Source organism: Heterocephalus glaber, unplaced genomic scaffold (assembly GCF_053883595.1).
Source record: "Heterocephalus glaber isolate CG9 unplaced genomic scaffold, H.glaber_assembly_v1.0 deba00001760, whole genome shotgun sequence".
Classification (NCBI taxonomy): Eukaryota; Metazoa; Chordata; class Mammalia; order Rodentia; family Bathyergidae; genus Heterocephalus; species Heterocephalus glaber.
Window position 1 is genome coordinate 8,597,942 of NW_028258457.1, and position 10,438 is coordinate 8,608,379.

General features: G+C 45.7%; 1 protein-coding gene across 1 annotated transcript in view; it reads left to right on the forward strand.

Annotated features, from left to right (window-relative positions):
* Positions 1 to 5,300, forward strand: part of S1pr2 (sphingosine-1-phosphate receptor 2) — a 41,990-nt gene extending 36,690 nt beyond the window's left edge. The window contains exons 2-3 of the transcript XR_002389574.2: positions 1,427 to 1,546; positions 3,954 to 5,300. The gene's annotated coding sequence lies outside the window, so the exon portion shown is untranslated. The remainder of the gene's footprint in view (positions 1 to 1,426; positions 1,547 to 3,953) is intronic.
* The last annotated feature ends 5,138 nt before the right edge of the window (positions 5,301 to 10,438 follow it).

The window sequence follows — 10,438 nt, forward strand, 5'->3', positions numbered from 1 at the left end:
TTTGGCGCAGTGACAGCCCTACTAGCACCTTTAGTAGTTCGTCCATGTGACTGGGCAATGTACAGGTGAAATGGCAAGGAAAGGTGAGAGCAGTAAAAACCTGGCTGCCAAAGGAGAAAAAACAAGCAACCTCAGGGTGAGCAAGACCAATCCCGCAGGGGCAGACGCTTGGTCCCCTGAAGGTAAACCAACACCAAATCTGGGCAGATCTGATAGCAGCTGGCTGAGCTGCAGAGAAGCTGGAGGGGCAGGCCATAGATGTGTTGCTGTCTTTGTGGAAGCAGTGGCGCCCTGACCAGCAGTGCTGGCCCATGGGCCCAAAGGTAAAGGCAGCCCCTGGGAAGCAGAATGAGCTGATGCTGGCAACCTTTTACCCAGATTAGGAGACAGGCCGAGGTACCTGGTTGCTAGGGACCCCAGGAGACCAGAGGCCACATGTGGAATAAACTATCGGTCCCTGAAAAATGTACAGTGTGTACTGGCTTTGGTGGATACCAGAGCCAAGTCGACGCTGATCCATGGCAACCCAGACCACTTCACAGGACCCACTACACACATAGAAGGGTATGGAGTTCACTACATTTTGGTCCGGAAGGCCAAGGTGACTTCTGGAATCGCGTGTTTGGCCCCGAATCCCCATGATGTTTATGTTTCCCCAGTTACTGAACACATACTGGGGGTGGACATACTGACTGGTGCCAGGTTAGACACCACACATGGAGAATTCCATTTGTGGATTCACGTGATAAAAACTAATGTCTGAAGACAGCCCCATCACGCACTGCTGACTCTCCCATAGGCAACTCAGGTTGTGTGTGTGAAGCAGTACCGGCTGCCTGGGGGTCTTGAGGAAATAGATAATGTATTTTTTTCTTTTGGTACCAGGGATTGAACTCAGCTCCTTCCACTTGTGGGGCAGGCAGTGGAACCACTGAGCTAAATCCCTGGGCCGGTCAAGAGAAAATAGGACAAACTGTTTTGAGGTTGGAAGAGGCAGGGGTGATATGCCATGCACAAAGTCCTTTCAGTTCCCCTGTTTGGCCTGTGTGGAAGCCCGATGGGACTTGGAGAATAACTGTGGAGTACCAGGAACTGAACAAAGCGACTCCTCCGTCCCACACAGTAGTAGCCAATATTTCTGATTTGGGGGACCAGCTCAACCTGATGTTGAGCTGATACCACTACGTAGTGGACCTGGCCAACACATTCTTCTCCATGGCTATCATGCCTGAGAGTCAGGACCAGTTTTCCCTCACCTGGGAGGGCAGACAAGGGACTTTTCAAGTGTTACCACAAGGGTATTTGCACAGCCGTACTTTGTGCTATGTCCTGGTGGCCCAGGATCTGGCAACATGGATCAAGCCACACTCTGTGTCTTTGTTCCATTGTATTGATGGTGTCATGTTAACCTCTGATTGCCTTACAGATTTGGAAGCTGCTGTACACCGTCTAAAAGAAGCTTTGCTGGCCTAGGGGTAGGCCATCAATGAAGACAAGGTCCAGGGCCCTGGCTTATCTGTCAAGTTCTTGGGTGTTATCTGGTCAGGTAAGACAAAAGTAATCCCCGATGCAATAATTGATAAGAGCCCAGGCAAACCCCAGACCGACCTTGTACACCAGTTATAAGTGTATGTGGGCTTGCTAGGTTTCTGGAGGACATTCATTCTGCACCTAGCCACTTGTTGTGATTCTACACCAGATGACCCGAAAGGATGCAACTTGGGACTGAACTGATGCAGTGTAAGCTGTATTCTAGGCCTCAAAGAGGGCAGGTGCTGCAGTACAGGCCTTTTGAGTTGTTGACCCTACCCTGCTTTTCACCCTAACTGTGAATATAGATGATGCTGTGTTTGGCTGGAGTTTGTGACAAAAGTAGGGGAAGCGGAAGTACCCTGTTGGCTTTTGGTCACAGTTGTGGAAAGGACTTGAAAGCAGGCATTCCCTGATTGAGAAGCAGTTGGTGGTGCAGTATGCTGCTCTGCACACCTGTGAAGGAATCACAGGGCAGCAGGCTGTGGAAGCACAAACTAAGTACCCAATAGAGGGCTGGGTACACACATGGATGTCTCTTCCCAGGAGTAGAGTGGCCCAGGCCCCCACCCTGACGCAATGGGGAACATACCTACAGCAGAGAGTCTCTTTTTCGGCCAGCCCTCTAACAGCCGACCTGGCAGCAGTGCTGAGACCCGTGACATACATGGCCCAATAAACTGTACAAGATGAGTTACTGGTCTTGACTCCTTGTGCCTATGTGGAAGGGAAGGAGAGACCCCTGGCTGAGGCCTGGTATACTGATGGCTCTAGTTGTGGCAAAACCTTGAAATGGACGGTAGTCGCTGTCCAGCCCAGTGCTGAGACACTCTAGTTTGAGGCTGGGGAAGGCAAGTCAAGACAATGTTGTGGGCAGTGTGGTTACTTGTCATTCATGAGGATGAATCTCTGTATGTTTGCACACACAGTTGGGCCGTATTCTAAGGGCTGACGCTCTGGTTTCTGACCTGGGTGGCCCAAGACTGGTAGATAGGACATCGACCCCTATGGGGCCCTGAGTTATGGCGATACTCATGGGAGCGTGGCCAGACTATAACACATGTGGTGTACCATGAGTCAGGACACAGGCCTCTCCTCGCACCAGGGAATGACAGCAGACTCCTTGACAAGGGTAACAGCCCTTTGAGGGCCACCCACAGCAGTGGTGCCTTGGCTCCATAAGAAACTGGGTCGTGTAGGACCCCATACCATGCAAGCTGTAGCGCAGTGATGGCATTTGGACATGACTCCCACAGAGGCAAGAGCAGGGGTGAAGGCACGCCCTCAATGCACTCAGCTGGGCCCTGGGAGGAGGAGGGTGCCCATGCAGTTGGGTGCAATATCTCAGGCACCCCACCCCTGCAGCAATGGGAAGTAGACTATATCAGGCCCCGTCTCTCTCACAGGGACATAAATATGCTCTAACTGCTGTGGATACTGGCATGGATATAGGCTTTGCCAACCCCTTGCCCTCTGCCGACCAGGCCCATCCCATTAAGGCATTACAGCGGTTGACTGCAGTGTATGGGATGCTGCTAGGAATAGCACCTGACCAGGGAAGCCCCTTTACAGGAGCTCGGGTACAACAGTGGGCCAGAGACAATGACATCACCTGGCACTTTCATGTGCCCTACCGGCCACAAGTTGCTAGTATGATTGAGAGATATAATGGACTCTTGAAAACTAAGCTAGCCTATTTAGGGTTCCAAAGTTTTTTGGTTTGGTTTGGTTTGGTTTGGTACTGGACATCAGCATCGAACTGGGGAACTTGCGCTTTCGAGGAAGGCGGTGGCACCACTGAGCTAAATCCCTGGCCCTTGGCTCCAAAGTTTATCGGGTGGATGCAGGCCTTACCACAGGCTGTTCAGATGCTCAATGACCACCCGGGCTTATGGGTGACAGCGCATTGGATTGCCTTCTGAAAGCACAGCCCACTCATCTGTGTATTCAACTGGCAGAGCAAGGTCCTAAGGTGTTTACAGAGCTTTGATCCTCCCTGCACTAGAGCCTATGAGGCCAGGGGACCTGGTACCAATGGACTTGGGAGTGGCCCACAGACCCTCTGCTGAGGAATTGGGTGTTGCTCTTGGAGCCCTGAGGGGAGGACTGTGCTATGCCATAGAGGTGCAGCCCTGGATTTTAACATGGCCCCTGAATGCCTTGGTATCCTCTCCACCCAATGCCAGGGCCACCATTCTAAAGAGAAGTGACATTGAAGCTGTTTGGCCTATTCCTCTATGGGTGATAGACCTGGCTCCAGTTGCCTCTGGTGGCAGTGGGGACACTGGTCTAGTATTCTAAACCAGGAGATAAAATGGTCTTGGCCACCATCCTATTGCAGGATGAACATGCGGCCTGCATCCTCCCCAAAGGCCAAGACCTCCCTATGATGGTTTCTCTTTCTGCCCTGCCCTTTTGACCAGGATGAGTCAATCTAATAGCATCATCTCCTGGGTACACAAGTTTGCTTGTGTGCACCAGCCATCACACTGTTTGATATGCACTGAACTCCTGACAGACATGGCTGAAGGCCTTCCATGGAGAATTCCACCAGCATCTCTGCACAATTGGACGGACTGGCAACAGAATGGGACTGGACCTGCCTGGGATCAGTGATGCCAGGCTATTGAGGTGCTGATCTGGAAGAGCACAACCACCCAACATGGACTGGGACCTATGATGCATAAAAGTTAGGGGTGGCTGATGGGGAATCAAGTAATATTGTTAGATATTGCCCCACTATGTATTGAACAGGTCATTGTGTCAGTGGGAAATTCCACAGCAGGATGGCTACCCCTGCACTTGTGTACCAACACATTACAGGTGAATGACACAAATGCCTGGTGGGATGGTCATAAGCTCATAGGTACAGTACCCACTGATTGGACCATGGAAGATGCCTATGGGTCTGTGGGACTACGGGTTGGCCTCCCTGCACAGTGGATGGGGTGCTACACCTGGAGGTTTCCCTATATTAAGGGCACTGTCAGGCCCACTCTGGCAGACACACCCCACAATTGGAATGCTGTATCACAGATGGGACCGCATCAAATGGGTGGCCTAGTGGTTTTATCCTATGGTTTAATCCTATCCTATTCTAGACCTAGCCCTTCAAGTTAAAGCTCTAGCTCAACACATGGCTCAGGCCCTAGATATCATGTGCCAGTCTCTGATGTTGCTCATGGATGAAACCTCCCAGATGAGAACAGTGGTGTTACAGAACTGTATGGCTCTGGATTTGCTGACTGCAGCACAGGGAGGCACTTGTGTCCTCTTACATGGAGAATGCTGTGTTTTTATTCCTGACCACTAGGAGCAAGTAAAAGAGGACTTACAAGAAATGGAGATGGGAGTGTCTGCCATCCAGGCCTTGCAAAAAGACCCCCTGACCTAATGGTGGGAATCCCTAGGATCCACCTGGCACTGGGTGGCTCTCAGTGGTGCTGCAATAGCAATGGGGTTGGTGCTTATGTGTTGTTCCTTGTATTGCTTTTGTGGGCTCTGGACACTAGAGGCAGCCTTATGTGCTATTTGCAAGAAGTGGCAGCCCCCTGGGTGTCTGAGAGCACCTGAGGACATGATTCTGTCATTTAGCACAGGCACACAATGGGGCTTTGTTGTATAATAATGAATCTGGATAGACAACCACCCATGGATCACATGGGTGGCAAGGTCACCCAGAATGTTTTGTCTTACTATGTATTAGCAAGTTGATAAACTACTGTAAGTGCTATGTTGGAAAATAAAGCTGGCTTCATACTTGTTTGTAATGTCTGCGCCATGCATGTTATTTTCTTTAGGAACCTCACCTGACCGGGCCTCCCTTCAGCCCACCAACCCTGACACCTAGCAAGACTGTGTCTCAACATAAAAGATAAAAAGGGGCTAAGAATGGAGCTTGGCACAAAGGCCCTGGGTTCAATCCCCTGTACCTAGCACAAAGACAAGAACCAGAAAGTTAACCTGCAAAGCAGTCCCCAGTCAATGCAGTTGCCTGGGCTGGGGATGCAGCTCAGGGCAAGAGGATTTGCCTAGCCAGGAGGAAACCCTGGGCTCCATCCCTAGCACTGCACTCACAAACAAAACAAAAGATAAAAAATTTAAAGGTTTTTTTGTTTTTGAGACAAGATCTCGATGTGTAGTTCAGGTTGGCCTTGAACTCACTATGTCACCCACCCTGGTCTGCACTCTCAGAGCTCCTCCTGCCTCAGCTTCCTGAGTGCTACTGCAATTTCATGCATGTGCCTCCCCACCCAGCTTCTCACCTAGCAGTTTTGGACAAACTGAAACTTATTCCAAATACCCAGGTCTTTTTTTTTTTTTGGTTTGTTTTTGAAGTAGAGTCCCACTGAATCCATGAGATACGAAAAGTTTGGCAGATAGGACACGGCTCTTAAATAGGTAGCTTAATGTATATTAAATGTCGGGATCTAAGTGAGTTAATGTATCAAAATAAACTATCAAGTCCTAATAAAATGTAAGTGACAAAGAATAGGTCCTTAACCATAAGAGAGATCTTAGAAAAAATAAAATGCAAATTAAACAGCTTGGTTTCCAGATGTCAAAAGCCTACCAGCAACCAAGAGCATTTCAGCTTTCTGTCACATATCCCGGCACCAAAAATTGTATAAGACGCCAGTCAAGCTAATCATCTATGTTGTCTGCATTACAGAACACCCCTTTCCATCCAGAAGAGAATTTTTCTTTTATTCTTTTTAATAAACATCCATTTGGCCAGTCCCTACTGCTTGCTGGTTGCTGTTTTGGGGCTTCAACCTTCGTTGCTCCAAAACAAGAACCTGAGAGTTAGAGGGATTTGGTTACATCTTTGGAGCCCAAGGTGGGTCATTATTTTACCTATGGAGAGGTAAGTGTGGTGGAATGGCCAAACATACATGCACACAATCTTTATCTGTCCCTTATAAAACTCTAAGAAACGGTGGGTACCAGGCCAGTTGGTTAAAACCTTTTAGGGCAGCTGCTACTGTTAAAAGAGAAGACAGGTTCTTCAGCACCTCCCCGTTAATCCCTCACTGAAGGCAGTGGGAAAGTTGGCCAGACTGGCAGCTAGATTCCTTTGTGAAGATAGATCGCTGGTTGCTTGGAACCAATGAAAGCTGAGAGGGAACCTCAGGGGCTGGGGATGGGGCAACTCCCCGGTGGGCACCCAAAGTCTCCTCCATGGAAGCTGGGTCCCGACAGCCCAACTGGATAACCAGTAGAGAAATCTCCTCTTATCTATTGTCCCCCCGTACTCCCCTGTGAGTTGAGAGGTAAAACTCAGTGATCTGGTATCCTGTCCCAGAGTGACCTGAGACGACACTGTCAGAGCCCTCTCTTAAGCCTCCAGTAAGAGTTGAGCTACAGGTTCAGACATTTTTGTCTCAGCTAGTGAGACAGACCCTTTCTTCAGATATGGGTTTGTTTGTTTGTTTGTTTTTGTACAGGGGATCACACTCAGGACCTTGTGCTTGCAAGGCAGGCAAGGTGCCACTAGCTAAATCCCTTTATGTTTTGATACATTTATAGGCCCAAGAACAGGTGAACACAGTAACTGCCTAGATCCCCTGAAAAAGTTTTGCTAGGCCAAAGGCCTAAGTTAAATGGAACCCCCCTAGGTTTTATTCATTCCAACTCACTGGGAGTTAGCTTTAGAACTCCTTAGCTTGCTAGACCACCCTCTCTAAACAAAAGCCAAATGGCAACACTGCCTCTGTCCCCAAGTGGTCAGGCTGAGACAGCTTGGAAAATCTGTTTGACTTTAACGCTTATCAAAAGAATGATTTACATTTCCATCTTACATAGGCTAACTGAGGGGTTTTTAAAAAAAATGCCTTTAGCTAAGTATGACCCAAAGGGTTCACAGAAAAAGATGTCGCTGGCCACTTTCAAGAGTACCTCCAGTCTGCTGTTGCTGGCACTGAACAGGGTCATACTTAAGAGAAGCCCTAGGAGACAAAATAGAAAACTATTGTCATTGGTTAATGTCTACACCAGGGCAGAACGAAGCCTTGATAGACCTTTGACTCAACTCCCCTACGCTTTTTTTCTTCTGGTACTGGAGATCAAACTCAGGACCTTGCACTTACGAGGCAGGTGTGGTGCCACTGAGCTAAATCCCCAGCCCATTAAAATATCCCCAACTCTTTAAAATACATACTTAGTTCCAAATATCATCACCTAATGCCTTTCCTCACCCAATCCTGGTATGAACAGTTCTGGCTATCAACTGTGGCTATTAAAGCCACAGAGGCCTCTGAGAAGCCTGCAGGGCTATTTCAAGATTAAGACAAATCAGGCCAGGGATTCAGCTCAGTGGCACAGTGCCTGCCTTGGAAGCACAAGGTTCTGAGTTCAATCCCTAAAACTGAAAAACAAACAACAAACAACAAAAAAACCAGATTAAGGCAAACCATCAGTCTAATCTTTCTTTAAAAAGTCCTTAGGCTAGGGGCTGGGGATTTAGCTCAGTTGTTCCGCCGCCTGCCTTGCAAGCGGAAGGATCTGAGTTCGATCCCCGGAACCAAAAAAAAAAAAAAAAAAAGTCCTTATGTTCACAGTATGAAGAGGTTTTCCTCTCTCATCTCCTTGGTTTATTGCAAGAGATGTCTACACTAACTGGTTCCCCCCCAAAGTTCTGACTAGTCGACTTTAAAAAACCTACCAGAGGGCTGGGGATTTAGCTGAGTGGTTCCAGCGCCTGCCTCACAAGTGCAAGGTCTCGAGTTCGGGAAAAAAAAACAACAAACTTACCAGATTATTATAGCTATAGCTCAACTTGGACAATATTTTTAAGAGGGGCCTCACTCTGAAGGTAATTGTGGGTCTCTGTTTTTTTTTTTTTTTTTTTTTTGGTACCGGGGATCAAACTCAGGTCCTTGCGTTTGTGCAGCAGGCGGCGAAACCACTGAGCTAAATCCCCGGCCCATGGGTCTGTGTTTTTTGTTTGTTTCTTTTTTGGTACCAGGGATCGAACTCGGGTCCTTGTGCTTGCGCTTGTTTCTTTAAATTGTTTAGGATACCTAAAGCTGCTTTGTTTAAGCTTTTTAAGCTCATGTGAATTTTATTTTTCCTTTTATTTTTTTATCTGGATCTTTTGTACTCCCATGTCAAAACCTGTTATCTAGGTTTTTGAAAATAGCTAAGTCTACTTAAAAAGTACAGGATGAGATTTAAGAGACTTCGACCTCATGTGAGATTTACACAGAAAACCTTAGAGTTTGAGAGCATAAAGGTTATATACGATTTAAAGTGTGTATGTTTCTATATATAAATCTTCAAGGCTGGAGATTTAGCTCAGTGGCGCCACTCTTTCCTTGAGAGCACAAGGTCCTGAGTTCCCTGGTACCGAAAAAAATCTTCAAATCTATGTTCTACTTAGGTTGATGATATAGTCCAAATGCTTTTCAGTTCACATAGCGTAACAGTGAGTTAATTTTAATCAGTTGACAAAAAATAAAGATGTCTTTAAAGCTGATAACAATTTAAATGATATCCAAAATTGGTTTAAAAATACAATGCCCGTTATTGTCTGGTAAAAGATAATATACATATAGTTTAAAATTTTAACTGTTGTGATGAGTCATCTAAAGCAATTAGATGTCTAAGTGGAGACACCCTGGGCTTAGAAAAACTGCTAGACAAGACTCCCCTCTGTGGCTGAGAAGGAAGCCACCTGAATCAAAATTTGTCCAGTTCAGGCCGGGGATTTAGCTCAATGGTGCCACCGCCTGCCTCGCAATCGGAAGGTCCCGAGTTCAATCCCCGGTACCAAAAAAAAAAAAAATTTGTCCAGTTCCTCCTTTGATGGGTGACTTGTCCGGTTTTCCCAGGGTGCCACACCCCAACAGTTATTAAATAGATTAGTATAATTTCCTTAAGTTGGTTGTAAAGAAAAGGTTAAGCTTTCTATGTCTAAAACAATAAGGTTGCTTATTAAAAGATGCTCTTGGATAAACTTACAAAACTAGATTTAAAAAAAGGGTTTTATGCACCTGCCTGGCAAGTGCAAGGTCCTGAGTTTGATCCCCAGGACTGGAAAAAAAAAAAAAAAAAGAAGGGTTTTACTATATATGTACTTAGCTTGAGTTTTTCATTGTTAAATTTTTGGTTACTAAAACTGAGTTTTAAAGGTTAAATCAAATGGTGGCTTATAAAATGTTTTCAGTAAACAGTTTATGAAAACAATTATCTCAATTTGTGACACATTTATAGGTGTATATATATAATACAATATGATAAACATCTAAGCTTTAAAGTTTGGCTTATAGAGTTAAAACTACCTAAGTTTAATACATAGAAAGTGACTAAAAAAACATACAAAGTGACTTTTTCTCTTTTATACAATGTACATCTAGTTCTTAAACATATAAAATGACCAAAATTTGACATCTCTTTCTCAGTTTGGTCCTCCCATTTAAAATTTGACCTACATCTCTTGGCTTTAGTTAACATCTATTGACATTAGTTACACAAACACTTTATTATTACATAGATGAGACACACGTACTAGATAGTAAGTCTAGTTGTGGTCACTGACACCATTTCCAAAATGTATAAGACCTCTAAAGATGTTCCTTTGGTATTTTTTTTTTTCAGTACTGGGAATTGAACTCAGGACCTTCTGGTTGTGAGGCAGGTCCAGTGGCACTGAGCTAAATCTCCAGCCCTCTTTAGTTTTTGCTAGCATGGTTACACCCTATAAACCTGTTAAAAATCTAGATTCTGCCTTAAATAAAAAACCAAGTAGATACAGACAAAAATTTCTGTATGTAACAGTGATACTAATTATTGCTAACCTGACAATATATTAAATATATTTGTGTTTCCCAAGCATAGAGGCCTTCAAACATACAAAGCTAAAAATAAAAACAAAAACAAAAAAACACACCTTTATTATGCTGGTGAC